Here is a 19,206-nt window from a genome sequence, read left to right as displayed (position 1 = left end):
AATTCTTGGGAAGATACCTAGAAGGGGAATAGCTGAGTCAAATAAAATTTCTAGTTTTAGTTTTTTGAGGAAACCTCCATACTGATTTCCAAAGTTGTACTAATTTACATTCCCACCAGTAATGTAGAAGGATCCTTTTCCCCTGCAGCCTTGCCAGCATTTATTATTGACTTCATTATGATGGCCATTACTTTTATAGTTTTTGTATCTGTGAAAAAAAATTTAAAGTATACTATAAATGCTTATCCAATGAACTGAATTTTCATTATTGACTTCAGTCATTATTACAGAAATTCTCATATCAGAGAGCACACAAGGTTTGCCAATCTATACCGCCACCCTATCTTAATTTAAAAAGAACTAGCTTTGGGGGACAAGTAAATAAAAAGAGCAAAAGCAAGTGGGCAAAGTGAGACAATAAAAACTGTAAAAGCCAATTCAATGGAAGAACAATTTCCTTACTAACTTAAATGAGTGTGTTGGTTAAATGTACAGATGTTAAAGGAACATTCCTATTTAGTTAATAGTACATGTTAGACCTCATCAGAATTAGTCTCCATTTTGAGGACCTTGTAGCTTTTGCTTTTGTTTTTTAGCTTCCATTTCAGGAAAGTTTGGCTGCTTTCTATTGAAATTGTCTCCTCTCTTGAATTTCACCCCTCCCCAAGGCACACTAGAAAAGTGAATCAATTCTCCTTAGAGTGAAGGGACTTGGGTAATTAGATGAACCATTCAATTTATTTGGAGACATTCCTTAGATGTGTGAAATAACTTCAATAAAGCTCATGTTCATGCCAAGGTTGATAGGGGCGTTAAGCTCTTAGGTTAGCAGAGTTAAGAACGATTGAAGTATTTAATACATAGTCGCCTTAGTCTTAGTGATTTTAAAAGATGGAAATGTTTTAGACTTAAATAATGATGATGATGATGTTTATCAAAGGCCTAGCGTGTACTAGTGCTAGGTTTGAGATCTTAGACATCATTCAAAAAGCCACATGCTCATGGCTTGCTCACCAGGCCTGGCATCACTGGGAGACAGTAGAACCTTTAGGAGACTGGGCCTAGCAGAAGGACATTATATCACTGGGACACACCCTTGAAGGGGACATTGGGACCTTGGGCACCCTCTCTTTGTTTCCCAGCCACCGCCCCGAGGTGAGCAGCTTTGCATTGTGACGCACTCCCAATGGCAATGTCCTGCCCCAACACATGCTCAAAAACCATGGAGTCAGCCAGCCATGAACTGAAGCCCTGGAAGCCATGAGTTAAAATAAATCTTTCCACTTTATAAGTTGTTTACCTCAGGTACTTGTTTCCAGTGACAGAAAGCTGACTAATACAACTAGTATGTTGTAATACATACCACCACTTACTTGATTCAGTTAAACTCATAGATAATGAGAGATATTAATGTCCTCTTTTTGTAGATGAGGAAACTGAAGCACAGAGAGGTTAAATAAGGTATTTAGGGCCACACAGTAAGAGAGGAGAGGTGAAATAGACCCAAGACAAATTCTATACATCCTAGTCTGAACTACCATGCAGCACAGACTGCCCTTGAACTCACAATGATCCTCCTACCTCAGTCTCCCAAGTGCTGGGATTACAGGCATGTGCCACCATGCCCAGCCTGAATTACTATGTTATGTTATGTCCCAAATGAATTATAATGCCCCCAAAATTAGTCGGCACCTGAGAAAAAGTTGGCTAGTTTACTATCTAAAACTCTCATCAATAAGATTTTAAAAGAGGATAAGAAAGTAAGTGGAAAGTTAGGCCAATTTTTTCTACATCTGGGAAATTTGAGAACAGACAGATGTCACTCTGACAAGTCCCTCTACATGAGGAAGCGATCTGCTGGGATACTATAACCAGACACAAATCAACAGGACTGGATGAACGGTTACTTGAGAAAGAATCTGTAGCCCACACAAGTCTATCAGCTACCCAAGTGTGTGCAAATATCTGCTGGCAATCGTATTAAAGACGCTTTACTCTGCTTTCCAGATTTATGCTTATGTGGACCACGGTTACACAGAAATAAAATAGAGGGTGGATGACTGATTTACCCAGCTGTTCTGTGCTGGATAAATGTCCAACTGTTTGATATTTTTAGCAGTGATTTGAAAATATAATGCTCTTACCATATTTTCAGATGCTGCAAAAGAGAAAAGGCTAATATTAATAACATTATTTAGATAATAAATTGAGTTACAAAAGCATTTCAATGAAAACCAGAACAAGCTGGGTGTAATGGCTTACACCTGCCATCGCAGCATTCTGGGAGGCTGAGGCAGGAGGATCACAAGTTCAAATTGGCCTGAGCAACTCAGTGACTTAGTGAGACCCTGTCTCAAAATTGAAAAGGGGCTGGGGATGTGGCTCAATGAGAAGAGCTTGGGTTCAATCCCCAGTAGTAGGGTCTGTAGCAAGGGTGGCGATGATGGAAGATTGTGACTTTAAGATTAAGTCTATTCAGAGACTGGTCTGTGAGCTTTGGGAATGTGTAACATAAAGAATGGATGGGGAGCAGAGGATATTTGGCTCAAAGAGGAGAGCACCACCAGTGAATTGGATAGAGCTCTTGCAATGGGAAGTACAAGGGTCCTGAAGACCAAAGCAGAGTTCAGTCCTTAATGTGGTATTCTGAGATCAAGACCAACCACTGAACCTGTCAGTTTGCAGCCCTCTCAGCCCATATGGTTTATTTATTCCTAAATTATCTATACTCAGTATGCTGGGTAATGAGAAAGCAAAAATAAAGAGCAAAGCTCTGACGAGAGAATTTACAATCTTTCACCCAAGACAGACACATTTCAGACTATTAACGTATAAAGCACTGATGTCCTGGGAGTTCAAGGACAAGAACTCACCTTGAAACAGGACATAGCTTCAAGGTGAGAGGTAGTGTGTCAGGCCTCTCTCCCACTTTGGCTGGTGTGCTGGCAAATGCTGGTGTCCCTCGCTTATAGATGCATCACTATCTTCTCTGTCTTCATCTCCCTGTGTCTCTTCACACAGTCTTTCCTCTGTGGATATCTGTCTCTGTGCCTCATATCCCTTTTCATAAGGACACAGCCATTGGATTCCGATCCATCCTATCCTGAGGTAGGCATCACCTTAACTTGGTCATCTGTAAAGACTATTTCCAAATAAGTGCACATCCGCAGGTGCTGGAGGTTAGGACATCAACACTTTCTTGGAGGAATAAAATTCCACCCACAATACCTGTCTAACTTGAAATAATCATGTCAACATTTCCTTCTTATAAATCTTTTCCCTTTTCATAAATAGCAGGTGCAATAAAACCTTCACCCCCATATCAGCAGAAGCCTCTGGCTCTCCTCCTGACCCTAATTTTCCACCATGGGTCCTTCCTCCATCTCTGCCTCTACTCCAAACCTCAATTTCTTCTCTACTCATCCCTGATCCACATTCTCTCTTTCTCCTCAGCCCACCCTCCTGGGGAAATGACATCAGCAATACTGTGACTGTCAGTCATGGAAGCAGAATAAACATTTTAAAAATTCCTTGAGATTTTTTAAAGTTGAAAATGTAATGGTTCTTTGTTTTAGCCTCCATCAAAGTTCTCAACCTAAAATAACAACACAGAACAACAAAGGTTCTCTAAAGATGCAATGAGATTATTCCACAAATGAGCAGGGGCTCATAATCTGGGAAAGATACACTATGCTGGATCACAGGCATATCTGGAGAGCTTGAGGCAAGGAAAAGCTTCTAAAGGCAAAAAGGAGAATTTCTTGGAAGCTGTTCTGAATAAAGTTCCTTCGCCACAGAGCCTTGTTGCAGGAGCTCGGCCATTACTCACTGGCAATGCTGACTCTTGCTATCTATTGGCCATTACTCACTGGCAATGCTGACTCTTGCTTGGAAGATGATTTCATAGAGCAGCTCATCTGAATGGTTTCTGCTGTCAGACAGTGTGCATGAGGACCTTCCAAGGGTCTTTGTAATTGCTCTTACCCACCAAACTTGCATGAGGACCCTTTTTTAATTACAGTTTGATATAAGTGACTCCATTTTGATTCTCACAACATTCCCAGTGTGAAGTCAAATTAAATGATGGTGTAAGTGACACATGGTGGTTCATGGCTGTAATCCCAGCACTCTGGGAGGTTGAGGCAGGGGGAATGCAAATTTGAGGCTCACCTGGATAATTTAGCAACTTAGGGAGACCCTGTCTCAAAAATTTAAAAAGATTAGAGATGTATCTCAGTGCAAAAGTCCTGGGTTTAATTCCCAGTACCACCCAAAAAGGGGCAGGCAGGGGGGAGATGCATAAAAATATTCTTGAAGTCAAAATGTCTTCAAAGTAAAAACCACCAGAACAACCAAGACAAAATATCACATTATACATTCTGTGGTTCTGAAGAGTCTTGGAGAGCTCAGCTGTGAAGCCCTGGCCCGAGCTGAAACTAGAAGGATAAACAATAAATTAATCAGACAAAGAAGAGAACATTCCTGGCTGAAGGAAAAGCAAGTGCAAGGATGTGGTACTGATAAAGCAGGAGGAGGCATTGGAGAATCCCCAGGGTCTGGCCTGGCTGAGGCACAAGAGGAAGAGAGGCAGGCTGGTGCCCAGCTTCCCAGGGCTAGCATACCTTTGGTTGTCTACTTATTTATTATTGTTTCAGTTAGCACTACAATGAAGAATAAGCAGGGAGTGAGAGAGTAACCAAGGAGAACACGCTTGTAAGTATAATTTCAAAAGATCATCTTGGCAACCATGAGCAGAATGGATTAAAAAGTGAAAGCCTAGAGATGAGACAAACAGTGAGAAGTCTGTCTTAATGCAGATTAACAACAGGGAAAGCAACATCAGGTGGCAAGCAGGAGGGGAGAAAACACGTCTCCTGGCTTTTTGTGAAAATATTCCGCAGGTAGAACCAACAAGACTTTAATGAGGGTCACATGGGAGGTAAATGAGTGGTTTCCAACTCTAGCTGCACATCAGAGGCACCTGGGGAGATTTTCTAAAGGCAGATTCTCTGGCCCTGTGAGTCTGAATGTTCATTGTTTACACCTTGTGACTTTGAAGATCTCCAGCCAGTCTCTGGGACTAAATATGGGTCCAGTCCAGGAGAAAGAGGAAACTTTCTATTGATTCAAGCCCAGATCGAGTCCCATGGAAGGAAAGACTGTGAAGTAGTTATCTAGTCACTTTCTCATTGCACTTGGTCACCTAACACCCACAATTTCAAGGAGAACTTTATTTTGGCTCACGGTTTCAGACCATGGCTGAAACCAAGGTAGGAACAGGATGGTAGAGGGACGGACATATCAGAGGAAAAGATGCTCAACCCACAGGAGCCTTGAAGCAGTGGGAGAAGGCAGGAGCGGAGGAGGGTAAGAAATCCTTCCAAGTCAACCCCCCAATGACAGGCCTCTCCAGGGACCCCCGCCTCCCCAGTACATACACCTTGGAACTCATCAGTCCATTAACCCACCAACAAGCACAGCACCCCCAATATCCAATCACCTTCCAAAAGTCCCATCTCCAAACACATGAGGCTGTGGGGGACACTCTAGACCTAAACTATGACAGCAGTGAGACAGTTCAAAAGTTGTGTTGGAATCTTCTCACTGAATGTAATCAAGCACAGCTGGCAGATGAGGCAAAGGGAGGCGATAGAAGAGCTTTTCACTTGCTGGAGGAAAGAGAGAGCCTTTAAGCATTCCAGAGACAGACAGCTCTTCCTGTGCAGTGAGCAGGAACCAAAGCCAGCCAGGCCAGCAGCCAGGCTCCCAAAGGAAAGCAAGCTGCCAGCCCAGCTCTCTCTGTGCACCCCTTTTGCTCCAGCTGTGGCTCTGGATAATGTCTCACTCTGCCCTGGTTTGGATTTCAGGTTCTGGCCTCAAAGCTGTCTCTGTTTCCATGACAACACAGTCCTGTTTGAGCCATGCTTGCTCTGTAGCTGCTGCATCTGGATTTAAGCACCCTGTGGTTCCAACCCATCACCATCCCCGAGGCTGTCTCCATCTGGCCCACTCCACATCTGGTTTCCGGCTCCACCTGAGCCTTTCTAGTTTCCAGCCTGCTCCGGTCCATATTCAGACCCTGCTCCTGCCTCAGGCCCAGATCTCCCTCTCCTGGTTTATTCCATCCTTGATGCGCTGGAGCAGTTTTCTACATGAGATCATGAGATTATTACAGTAGCTTCCCATGGAGTCTGGTGAGCAGGAAACTATAGCCATTTTTAAAAGCACAAGCTTTGAATTCAGGTTTCAATCAAATCCAGATTGTGTGACAGTAAGCCAGTGACCTTGTCTCTCCAAGCTTCAGTTTGCAATCCCACATGATAAAAACACCTAGCCTAAATTGTAAGGTATAATCACCCTAGCCAGTTTCACCAGTTCAGGATAAATTCACGACCAAGGCTCTTTTTGATTATCATTAATAGCTCAAGCAAACATCCAGATACTTTGTTAACAGAATGTTCAACATTTTCCTCTTAAAGTGTAACCCATCCTTAATGTCAAATAGTCCAGGATTTCTGATGATTTATTCAAGCCAAAAAGATCAAATCTAGGTACAACCGCGAATGACCTGGGGCTGCAGGTCAGTCCACAGACCCCATTTCTGTCACATGGTGTGACACAAAGACTATTCCTGTCACTGGTGGGAGCTCACTTTTGCTGGCTCCTGTGCTCTGAATGGAAGGGGGCCTCACTCTTGGGCTCATAGGCTCCAGCCAGTTGTTCAGCCACAGCCATTTCTTCCCCAGGCTCTTACACTGGGTTCCAGGCCCTAATCCAGCTATCGCTTCCCCTACACACACCCGAGAGCTACCTTTCACAGCCTTGGAGCTTGTTCTAGCTCCTTAGGATTTCCATAACAAATTTCCACAAATTGGTGGCTAAAAATAGCAGATATTTATTGTCTTGCAATTCAGAAACACAGAAGACTTGAAGTCATAGGCACAGGTAAGGACTCTCCAAACAGAACTCAAATTGCACAAAAAATAACATCAAGAACCAACAAGTGGGATTATGCCAAATTAAAAAGCTTCTGCACAGCAAATGAAACAACCAGTAGAGTGAAGAGACAGCCTATAGAATGGGGAAAAAAGTTTGGCAGCTATTCCTTGTTCAGAGAACTAATATCTAGACTATATAAAGAACTCAAAAAAATTACACCCCCCAAAACAAGACACAATTAAAACATGGGCAATTGAAATGAATAGACATGTCTCAGAAGTTCAAGTGGCCAATAAATAGATGAAAAAATGTTCAACATCTCTGGTCATCAGAGAAGTGCAAATTAAAACAATACTGAGATTCCATCTTTTTCCAAAAAGAAATGGCTATTATCAAGGACTCAAATAATAACAAATGCTAGAAAGACTGTGGGGAAAAAATAACCCTTCTACATTCTTGGTGGCAATGTAAACTGGTACAATCATTATGGAAATCAGTATGGAGATTCCTCAAAAAACTAAAATTAGAGGCGAGGATTTAGCTCAGTGGTTTCACCGCCTGCTGCGCAAGCGCAAGGACCCGAGTTCGATCCCCAGTACCAAAAAAAAAAAAAAAACCTAAAATTAGTAATTCCACTATGCCCATTTATTCCCTTTCTAGATATCTTCCTGAAAGAGTAAAAATACATCATATTACAGTGATACATGCATACCTATGTTTATTGCAGCACAAGTCACAATAGCTAAATCTTGGAAGCGGACTATATGTTCATCAACAGATGACTGGACAAGGAAAATGTGGTATTTATGCACAACGAAGTACTAGGCTGCCTTAAAGAGTGATAAATTGGAGTCATTTGTATGAAAATGGATGCACCTTGAGACCATAATGTCAAATGAAATAAATCAGACACACAAGCTTCTCTTATACAAGAAACCCAAAGTGTAAATAATTTAAAGAGCAAAACAAAAGATAGGAAATAAGGAACAGGAAGATAGATCTTTTGCAAATGGGAAGGGGATCTAGGGACAGAGGAGGAGGGGAGAGAGAGGAGGGGAAGAGAAAGTAAGAACTTTCAAGATGTGTTTTGTATATGTACCAACTTCACACAATAACTGCAATCAATATGTACCGCTAACATGTACTAGTAAAAATTTTCTAAATACTTAAAAGATTCAGAGCCAAAAAATAAAATCAGTGTTGTTCCTTCTGTAGGATGTGAGGGAGAAGCTCTTGTGCCTCCCAGCGTTGGAGGCTCCCAGCAATCTTTGGCATTCCTTGAGGTGTGGCTGCCTTACTGATCTTCATCTCCCTGTCTTTTCTTCCTTCTTTATTGATTCATCACATTTTTTCTTTCTTTTCTTTCCCCCTCCCCTCCTCCTCCTCCTCCTCCTCTAATACAACTCTGAATTTAGGGATTGCCCATGAGACAAGTATAACTGCATCTTAATTTACTACATTTACAAAGATCCTATTCCCAAAGAGGGTCATATTCTGAGATTCTGGATGGATATGAAATCTGAGGAACACTATTCAACTCATTACAAGCCTGCTTCTGAATAACACAGCATAGAAACCTTTTCCTTCACTTCAGTTCACCAGAAGAGGAATTTTCATACCCCTTGGTCCAAGAAACCAATTAGGCTCCCTAGGCACGCTTTTCTTTTACCCCCTCTCTCTCAGACCAAAGGATGACAGACAGTTTCTTGTAATCCCACACACTTCAATTAATAAGAAAAATCTGCCCAAAGAGTCCTACTAGCTCTACTCCTAGAACTCCAAACCCACATAATTTTAATTTCATCTCATTATAAAGTAACTGCAATAGACAGCCCTCAGTTGCAGTAATTATTTATTATCTCAAAGGTAACCAAAAGTGTCCCCAGGATACAATGCATCAGAATAAACCTTGTGTTCCTAGAAACAATACCTATGCTTAATCCAGACTCTAGTACAATTTAAGTGAAGCTTTCAGTGCAGTTTGGCAAGTTCTGTATCCCTCATGTGACCCCTAAGTATATTTTTACATTATTGACTCATGGATCAGAGTAATAATTACACCATCAGAGTTTCTGATAATCAGAACCTTTCAGGGTCTCTCACTAGTGATAGCCTAGATAGACAGAACATGTTCAGAGCGAGACAAAAGTGAGGTATTGGGAGTCACTGAGGGGATTTCCTTCTGATGATCCTATCTTCACATTTAAGGTTTCACAGACCCATAGACCACTTAAAGCAACAACATCTTGGAGATCTTCTGCTGTTACAAAATAGTTGGCTCTTGGTTATTTTCATCTTAAATATTTCACAAAGAATTTTAGAACTGAAAGAAATCATCTAAAAGAATTATCCATTTAATGAACGGTAAAATGAAGGTTCTGAGACCTTAGTGGTTTGCTCAAGGCCATGCAATTAGTAGGCTAGATGGTCTTAAGAAAAAGTCTTCCTAAATCCCTACCCAATGGTCTTTCTACCCACCAAGCTGTGCAACACAGATAAGACATAATCATTTCCCAGGTTTCTATAGCCAATAGATACACAAAATCATTGTCACCTCCAGTTCCATTATGTACTCTCCTTCCATTCTTTTCTTCTTTCCTTTTTCTCACAACAAGCCCTTCACCAGTTTTCTTTCCATTGCTTTTCCTTTGCCCTGGGAAAGGAATTAACATTGGTTGAGCACTCATTATTTACTAAACACCATGAAATATATAAATGATCTGCACCAAATCATGAGGCCAAGGGTGGTGATGCACATCTGTAATCCCATCCAGAGCAGGAGGATCTTAAATTCAAGCTGAGCCTGGCTAACTTAGTGAGACCCTATCTCAAAATGAAAAAATAAAAAAGGGATGGGGATATAACTCAGTGAGGGCCCTGGGTTCAATTTCAAGTACCACCAAAAAACATATGAGTTATTAAGCAATTTTGGATATTAAGAAACTGAGACCTAAAGAAATTATGTGTCCAAGGCAGCACAACTACCAGGAAAGAGCATAAGCATCCAGGCCTCCACCTGACACCAGAGCCCGTTCCCTCCCCAAGACACCACGAGGTATCCTGTTGGGGGTTCTAGAACCGCCATCGCTCTGCACCCAAGCACCTTTCCCATCTGTGGAGGGAGTCAATTTGTAATTGACGTGATGTCTTAGAATCCATTCTTACTAGAGAAGAAAACAACACTGCTAGCTTTTGTTCAAAGGAACTGCTTAAGTGAGAAGATAAAAAGATTGTTCCTAACACACTCATTTAAGTAGAGGGCCACTCGTGTTCTCAAAGCACTGCTGGAAACTGGGAGAAACAAGCAAGTACTACCTTAGCATCCACATTATGAGACTGAGGGGCCCGAAACAAAGAACATTACAGTCACAGTGTGAGAAGAGATAGTGAGGAAATAAGGTTGGTGACCACCTTTCAAGTCTGAAAAGAGGAAGGAGCTGAATTCATGAGGAAGTGTTACATTGCTCAGCGTTCACTCGTATAACTTAATTGCAGTACATGGAGTAACTGTTTTATACTTTTTGCTCTTCTGTCTTCTGTAAGCTTCTCAAAGGAAAAAACTGTGCCTTAGTCATCTTTGTATTTTCCTTAGTCCAGAGCCAATATCTTACACACAGCAGGTGTTCAGTAAATGCTTCTCTGAATAAGCACCTGCGTTTTCGAGTGACAGATTTATTTATTTTAAAGAGGCCACTCTTAAATTTATATCTCATGTTGCGTGCATTTTGGGGCTATACTTTTGAAGGTAGGGATGAAAATAAGATTTTTACAAGAGACTCAGAGGCATAATGGAAGGATTTTATAAATAGTGATTATAATAGTGAAAATGTGTCAGAGGATATTGGCTCCTGGGTCTTTCTTCTAACTAAATGACTTTGACTTCTTTTACAAGGGAGAAACTTGGATCCTTAGCTACTTTTTTTTTTCTTTTTCTTTTTTTTTTTTTTTTGGTACCGGGGATCGAACTCTGGTCCTTGCGCCTGCACAGCAGGCAGTGAAACCACTGAGCTAAATCCCCAGAAATTTTTCTTTTTCTTTTTTTCCTTTTTCTCAAATATCTTTAATATACAATACACTTTTGAAGTACAATCCTGTTCTTTCTGCATTTGGATAACTTACATGTTAGATAAAACAAAAGGGCTCTCGGGGTGTTATGATGCTATTGTATGTATCTGCATATTTTAAGAAGATTTTCAACACAACAGATATCCACAGCTGTTGTCAGAAGCACTTAATGTGTGATGTATACTTTTTCCTGATCTTTTAGAATTCTGCTTTCTTATACTGATGTCATATCTACAATAATCCTTCCATATTTGACAGCTTAGGGAGAAAAATAGGATCAAAATTGTTTATGGTTTGTTTTTTAGGAAACAAATTTTTCTAAAGAAATAGAGGTGAATTTCAAAACACAAAGAGTTTATAATACCATCATTTTAAATAGCAAGAGTTCGCCCTAAATTGTTACTGAGATCTTTAGAAATAAGGATCTGTGATTCAGTTGTTGTTCAACATTTTTATCTTTTCCTGTAATTTTTATTGTCAGTTCAGGTAAAAGTGGACTGATGGTTTTCAAGCTCTGCATTCCCACCATCAGGTGTTCTAGGCACTCTGTACTCTATCTTACTTTGTTGAGCCCACTGTGTCAAAAACAAGACTCTTTTGTGGACATAATAAAACACAATAAAACAGTGCAGCAAGATTAGTGAGTTGGGCTGAAAAAAGCACGATTCTGACAGGTCTTTCTGGCCCCTTTGTTGTTAGGAATCAAAACCAGTTTCCTTCGATTAGTAGGCTACCCTGGATGAGATGGTGTTCAAGCATTCCCTACATGTAAGAGGCCTGATTCGTAATGGTAAACTGAAGACTTGGTCCTTTGAAATGACAGAGTTTGCCACCCCCTCCTTTGAGGGTAATAGATCACAGCAACTGATTGTGATGACTCAGTTGGGTTCCCAATGCCATTTTTTCTCCCACCGGCTAGAATCATGGCACCCAACTTTGTTTTGTCTATTAGTCTAAATTGGACAGCAGGAAGGCTTTGTCGTCTTTATGTTCAGACATTAAACTGCATTGGGAGCCAGTATACTTCAAAAGCTATGGAATGAAACATACACATTCCTATAGTTAGCATGCTATAAAAGCAATCTTAATATTTAGGCTCAGCACGTGAAATATATCAGGTTGGGCTCTTTGTACTCTCTGAGTATCAAAGAAGAAAAGAGGAAGATGCCAGTGTGCCTGTGATCAACTAATTATCCTCAGCATGACAAACAATGCCACAAAGTACAGTTGTAGTCCTGCCTGCTTGGGGTTGGGGGTGGAAGAAGAAAGCCAAGGAGTTCTGGAAATTGATTGTCCTTGCAACCTCCATTCTCCATCTGAACACCTTTCCAACGCCCCACAACCCACAAGCACTTAGGGGGTTACAAGTCCATCTTATACTGGGAATCATTGGTGACGCATCTGTAGACCCTAGACTCAGCTAATTCTTGGTTCAAGAGCTAGACAGTAGGGCAGAAAATTTAAAAATATGTGTTATGTGTATTATGATTGTGTTTTCTGAAACAATATTGAGATACACAGGTCTAAGACCTGGTCTAGCTCCACATGGTTCAACAAGAATAGAGTTACAGTATTTTCATCAGTTCTAAGACACACGTGGCATGATGGTTAATTTTATGTGTTGACTTTACTGGGCTAAGCGATGCCCAGATAGGTGGTAGAGTATCGTTTCTGGATGTGTCTGTGAGGTGTTCATGTATGAAGTGGTAAAGAACACTATTCTCATCAATATGTGCAGGCACCATCCAATCTAATGGGGACCTAAATAGAACAAAGGGGCTGAGGAAGGGGAGTCAGCTTTTCCTGACTGAGTGGGACACTCATCTTGTGCTCTCAAGCGTTAGTGCTGCTGCTTCTTGTTCCCTCACATTGAGACCAGGGGTTATGCCATTGTCCGTGCCTGGACCGGAGCTACACCAATGGCCATCCTGGGAGTCTAGCTTACAGATAGCAGCTTGTGGGACTTCCCAGCCGCTGTAGTAGCATAAGTCTATTGCTCTTAGTAAATCGCTCCCTAAATGTGTATATCTATAAATAGACATATAATTTCTCACTTCTGCCTCTCTAGAGAACATTGACTATCATAATTATTTTAACATCACTGAAATAAGGATATGTCTTATAGTGAATAGTATGTCAATGTACCTGGCTTTGCTTCTTTATTAGTAGTACAAAAAACAATAATGTGTTTTATAATCGATGTCATCCTAGACTTGACAAAATCTCTTTGGCCCCACTCTCATCTCAGAAAATCCAGGAAAACCAATCTGCTTTTCTGTCACATTCTATATATGTTGTCTTCATTCTCAAACTTTGCAGTTTCTCTAATCCCAACGGGACTTCAGAGAGAGGGTAAAATGGTCAGCTTTATGTATCAACTGGGAAAGACTCTAGTCTCCAGTTATTCAACCAAACACTAATCCAGATACTTCTGTAAAAGTGTTTTGTAGATCGGTTGACTTTAAGTAAAGAAGATTCCCTCCGTAATCTGATTGGACCTGATCCAATCAGTTCAAAGGTCTTACGAGCAGAATTCAGATTTCCCCAAGGACAAAGAAATCCCACACCATCTGCCCCTTCCAGAGAGCTTTCAGCCAGCCCTTCCTGACACCCGGCTGTGCCGATCTGGGGCTTTCTTAACCAGCCCTCACAGTTGCATAAACCCATTTCTTTTTTTTTTTTTTTTGGTACCGGGGATCGAACTCGGGTCCTTGCGCTTGCGCAGCAGGTGGCGATAAACCCATTTCTTAACAATAAAATTCTTTACATATTTGGGCCACAGTTCCGTTTTCCTGTTAGAATCCTGACTGATACGTTCGGTGATATTGATTTCTTTTCTCTTCCGATATTTCTTTTTGGCGTGTAATGATTTGAAAAGGTAAATATATTCCTATGCTCCTTATATTTACATAAAGATACACAGTGAGAAGATTTATTCCTACTCCCTTGCCCATCCTCCAGCTCCCAGTCCTCCACCACCTGTTAGAGGTAACCACTATACCTACTTCCTTATGCATAAAGTTTCTTTATACATATGCAAATCAAAACAGATGTACATTCTTTCCTCTCTGATTTACAAAAGAGAAAAACAGGGAGCCTATTATACAATGTTCTGCATGTGTTTTTTCCCCTTGACAATCAATACTTCCAAAGATTTTTTTCAATTTCAGTACACAAGAGCATCTTCATCTGTTTTATCAACTGTATTGTATTCCATTTCATGTTTATGTCATTAATTATTTAGCCAGTCACCTATTGCTGGACATTCAACTTTTTCTAATACTTTTACTGTCACAAAGTGAGCAGCCTTTAAAAACATTAAGATAGATAGATGATAGATGGATAGTTAGATAATTGATAGAACTAGATATAATGATTTGCATATATGCAATCATTGTTTACTTTCAGCAAGGTGTTATGGTCTAAATCAAAATGCCCCTCATTGGGCCGGGGATTTAGCTCAGTGGTTCTGTCACCTGCCTTGCAAGCACAATAACCCGAGTTCAATCCCTGGTACCAAAAAAAAAAATGCCCCTCAAAAGTTTCATGTGTTCTGACGTGGGACTTTTGGAAGATGACCTGCTCATAGGATTCATGGCTGAACATGCTTGCCCTTCTATAATCTCACCGATGGAACTGTGTTATTAAACTTTGAAACATTTGCCAATTCAGTAAATTACAAAATTATATCTGAACACATCATTTCATTGCTATGTATGTCATATCTTTTTATTATTAATATTTATTATATCTTAAGTCATTTTTATTTCCTTTCCTGTGTAGTCTCTGTTTGTACCTTTGATGATTTTCTATTGAATTGGCTTTTTATAGCATCCAAGGGCTCTAATATATTAAGATTAGTCTTTCATCCATGATGTGTGGTGCTAATATTTTCCCTAATTTTGTGTTTGTCTTTTGACCTTCTTATTAGTTCTATCATAAAGCATTTCTCTCCCTCCCTCCCTCCCTCCCTCCTCTCTCCGTTTTCTTTTCCTGCTCCTCCTCCTTCTCCTCTTCTCCTCTTCTTTTTCTTTTTTTATTTTTTTTGAGACAGGGTCTCACTATGAAGTTCAGGCTGACCTTGAACTCACTATGTAGCCCAGGCTGGCTTCGAATTCACAGTGATCCTCCTGCCTCTGCCTGCTGGGATTATAGATGTGTGGCATCACACCTGGCCTTCTTTTCTTCTCCTCTTCTGCTACTTCTTTTTCTGTTTCTTCTGCCTCCCTCCCCCTCCCACTCCTCCTCCCCTTCCCCAACCCTGCCCCTCCCCTCTCCATCTCCCTCAAATGGTCTCAGTGAGTTGCCCAGGCTAATCACAGCCTCTGCCATAGCTGGGATTATAGGCATGCACCACTACACCCCCCCCCAGCAAATTATTTATTCTTATGTACTTGAATTTATCAATCTTTTCCTTTATGGTCTCCAGATTTTGTGGCAGTTAGAAAGCTCTTCTACAAACAGAGTTTTGAAAGGCATGCCCCATTTCTTCTAAAATATTTAATGATTCTTCTTGTACATTCAATTATTTATTATTTTTCAAATGATTAACCAGTTATTCCAATATCATTTATTGCACAGGCTACTTGTCTATTTATTTAAAATTCCTAAATTCCTGTATTTACTTGGATCTAATATTGTCCATTGGTTTATATATTTATGAATTAGTACTATATGTTTAAATTAGTAAAACTTTGTAATAATATTTTAATAACTGGAAGGATAAATTCTTCCTTATCTTCCAATCGTGCCACCATTGCTTTTCTTATTCAGGGTTTTCTTGGTTACTTTATTTAGCCCTGTGCAAGTATTTCGGAGCGTGTCTCTCTCTTCATCCTATCCTGCCTTGCCAAATGTTTCCATCCTGGCTCAGCTCATCACAGCCCTAAAATTCTGCCAGTAGGTGGCCGAGGATTTAGCTCAGTGGTTTTGCCGCCTGCTGCGCAAGCACAAGGACTGGAGTTCGATCCCCGGTACCAAACGAAATTCTACCAGTAGGTGAAATGCATGAGAAAGCCATGGAGTCAGACAGTGCTCGATCACCTGCCCTTTGAATAGGGACAGTCACTGCACCCCCTAGGGCCTCAGTTTCTCCTGGACATAATGGGAATAAAGATAAGGAGAAGTTTTACTTAGATGCTCCCTACAGTTCCTTCTGGTTCCAATATTAATCCATGTTCAACCTCATTGGAGAGATTTTCATTACCAGTGTTCCCTTTCTCATAACAATGCTTGCTTTGTGACTTCATCAAGTAGACAATGAGACTTCTTTTCATGATATGCCCCCGTTTATAATAACTGAGATTAAAAAGAAATGACCTCTTTCCTTTACAGATCAAATTTTATACAAAAGAACTTCTGCTTAAGTCATGTTTTTAAACCATGTACCTTTTCTAGGCGTGACAGACTACAAGCAAAAAAAAATCTGGCGTAAGGAAAAATGCCAACAAATGAAAGAAAACTTCAGAAAGCCTGCTTCTATTTTTGTTTTTGTTTATTTTCTTCTTAGTGTTTTTGTAAATTGCTCACTGACCAAATATTGGAAGATCAAAGACTCCAACTGCAGTTTTCTCACACATGAATGAGTGGCCACCGAGCACATTGATTATACATCTCCGCTGAATAGCTGGACAATGCTCCACTCCAAATTGCCTATCATGGACAGGGGTGAAAAAATGAGCCCTTAAAAACTGCAGTCAGCTGAGCTGCTCTGAAAAGTACATTACTAAAAAATCCTAATCAATTTTTGCCACCAAAATACTATTGCAATTAAATGTGTGGTGGCTTCTGATCAGCCACCTAAGCTTCTAATAATTACGAAGGCAACAAAAGCCCTTTCTGGCCATGTCAGTTTATCCATGACTGCTTCATTAACTGATCTCCCTCTCTCTTTTCCTCCACTGCTGTGTGTCGGTTGGACTCTGGGAGAAAATCGACGAGTTTGTTTTCAGTTTAATATTTTTATGCTTCTTCAGACCACTGCATACATAATATGCTTCCTGTACAAAAATGAAGCATTCTTAAAGTAATTGACCTACATGAAAATCTCATCTCTGCTTTAAAATTTCCTGTACAAAAAAAAAAGCAAGGCTAAGATTAGCATTTATTTCAGTAAGTCAGAAGTTACATGGGCACTAATCCTAGTGGAAGCTGCACACAAATCCCCCGACATCCAAATATCCTTGACTGGGTTGACTTTTAATTTAGGAGTTTACTAGAGCCTGCAGCTATACTGCTGGAGTCTGTGATAGTGTCAGAACCCAGAAATGAAGCATGGAAGACTTGGTTAGTGGCCTGGGTAGAATGCCAAAGAATGCCCTAGAGACGTGATAATTCTGTACTCAGGGAAGCCTTCATCTCTGAGAGCCAGGACTAATCAGCGCCCCGTAATGGTGTGAGAAGCACTGCAGCGCAGACTCAAATCTTGGCTCCCAGGTCCTCATGCTTATTTACAAAGCTCTCTTCTCTCCCATATGCAGGGTAACTGCAAGGACAAAAGGTCAGAGCTGCCACAAGTCTCCTGCAGGTGGAGATTGCCGGGCACTCTGCCACCAGTCAAAGGTCTTCTTGAGCCCCCTTCCCAGTTGGTAAGAGTGGCTGGAGAGAAAAGGGATCACCAGGGAGAGGAGGCAGCAAAGCCAGGGATAACTAGAAAAATGAATAATAGACCATGACCATCTCCTGCTTCTTTGGGGGACATAAGAGGTACAGGGGATAGAACCGAGGACCTCACACATACTCAGCAATACCTTACCATTGAGCTACACTCCCACCCTTTTTATTTTGAGATAGAGTCTTGCTAAGTTGCCCAGGCAGACCCAAACTTGCAATCCTCCTGCCTCAGCCTTCTCAGAATGTGGGATTGCAAGTGTGTACCACCACACTCAATGGCTCCCCTCCTTCTTTGCACCCAATGTCTCCCCTACTTCTTTCTACTTCATTTCATGGTTCTACTAAGGGATAACAATGCCTAGTATGCCACCCTGCGGATGCCCACACATTTCCAACCCTCTAAAAATACGGAGCTAGGCCAGAAGTCTAATCGATTGCAGTAGGTGGAGGTGAGAAGACACACAGGAACTGAAGAGGAACTGCCCATCACTGTCATCTTCACCAGTCTCATTTATGGCCTCCCTTGTGCACACTGAGCACTCCTCTTCTACACACTGCATGCCTCACTTCTAACTCCTGAGAGGTGTTATTTCCCGCTTTGGCAGGCTAAGAGCCGAAGCTGAGAGAGGAAGCTATTGCCTGAGGTGGTTCAGTTACAAGCAAGAGAGGCCGTGTCCAACCTATTTCTATGAGACACCAAAGCACAAGAAATGGGTAAAACTAGCACACCTACCTCAGTCACAGCTGAGTGCCCAAAGACCAAGAACAAAGTCAGAGAGCCAAGTGTGGCTTAAAACCTAAGGAGAATTTTTTTTTTTTTTTTGGTACCGGGGATCAAACTCAGGACCTTGTGCTTTTGAGGCAGGTGAGGTTCCACTGAGCTAAATCCCTGGCCCTATAAGGAGAAATTCTTGGGCACTAATGTGAGGATGCCAAGAAAGTACAAAATCAGTTCTGCTAGTTAACCTGCTTCCTACCACACAGGTTTAAAGAGTGATGAGATTAGGAAAAAACACTTCTTTCAGAGGAACTGTTAGGCTACTGAGGCAACTCTCTTCTCCTTCCCGTAAGAGTGAGAAGGTATGCAAGTCCCTATTACCTGAAGCCAAAAAGTAAAAAAACAAACAAACAAACAAAAAAAAACTGTGGAGAGAAATAGGAAATATTTGTCCCCTCAACTTTTCAAAATAAAAACTAGTAATTTATTCCCACAAGGAAAGGCAAAGGAAAAATATAGCAGTTTAAAGAAGAGGACATATTAATCTATTTTCTGTGGCTATAACAAAATGCTGGAGGCTAGGTACTTTATAAAGATGTTTGTTTGGCTCATGTTTCTGATGAATGGAGGATCCAAACAGCATGGCATCAGCATTCTGGTGAGAACCTCCCTGGGTGTGTCCAACATGGCAGAGAAATGGAAAGGAAACCAGCCATGTGCAGAAGGGGCCAAGCATGTAGAGCAGCTTTGCTTTATAATTCCCTACTCCTGAAAAAATTAACTTACTCTTACAGATCTACCACAGTCCACAGACCAGGATTAATCTTTTCCAAGTGCAGTCATCACTCAAATCCCTTCAAGTAGACCCCACC

General features: G+C 41.0%; 1 protein-coding gene across 10 annotated transcripts in view; it reads right to left on the bottom strand.

Moving 5' to 3' along the window:
- Positions 1-19,206, bottom strand: part of Plcz1 (phospholipase C zeta 1) — a 560,968-nt gene that overhangs the window by 263,496 nt on the left and 278,266 nt on the right. For all 10 annotated transcript variants that reach the window (XR_015452165.1, XR_015452166.1, XM_087213511.1 and 7 more), the window contains one exon: positions 9,494-9,592. The gene's annotated coding sequence lies outside the window, so the exon portion shown is untranslated. The remainder of the gene's footprint in view (positions 1-9,493; positions 9,593-19,206) is intronic.

This window comes from Heterocephalus glaber, unplaced genomic scaffold (assembly GCF_053883595.1).
Source record: "Heterocephalus glaber isolate CG9 unplaced genomic scaffold, H.glaber_assembly_v1.0 deba00001444, whole genome shotgun sequence".
NCBI classification, from domain to species: domain Eukaryota; kingdom Metazoa; phylum Chordata; class Mammalia; order Rodentia; family Bathyergidae; genus Heterocephalus; species Heterocephalus glaber.
This window is presented reverse-complemented; position numbering and strand designations above follow the sequence as displayed.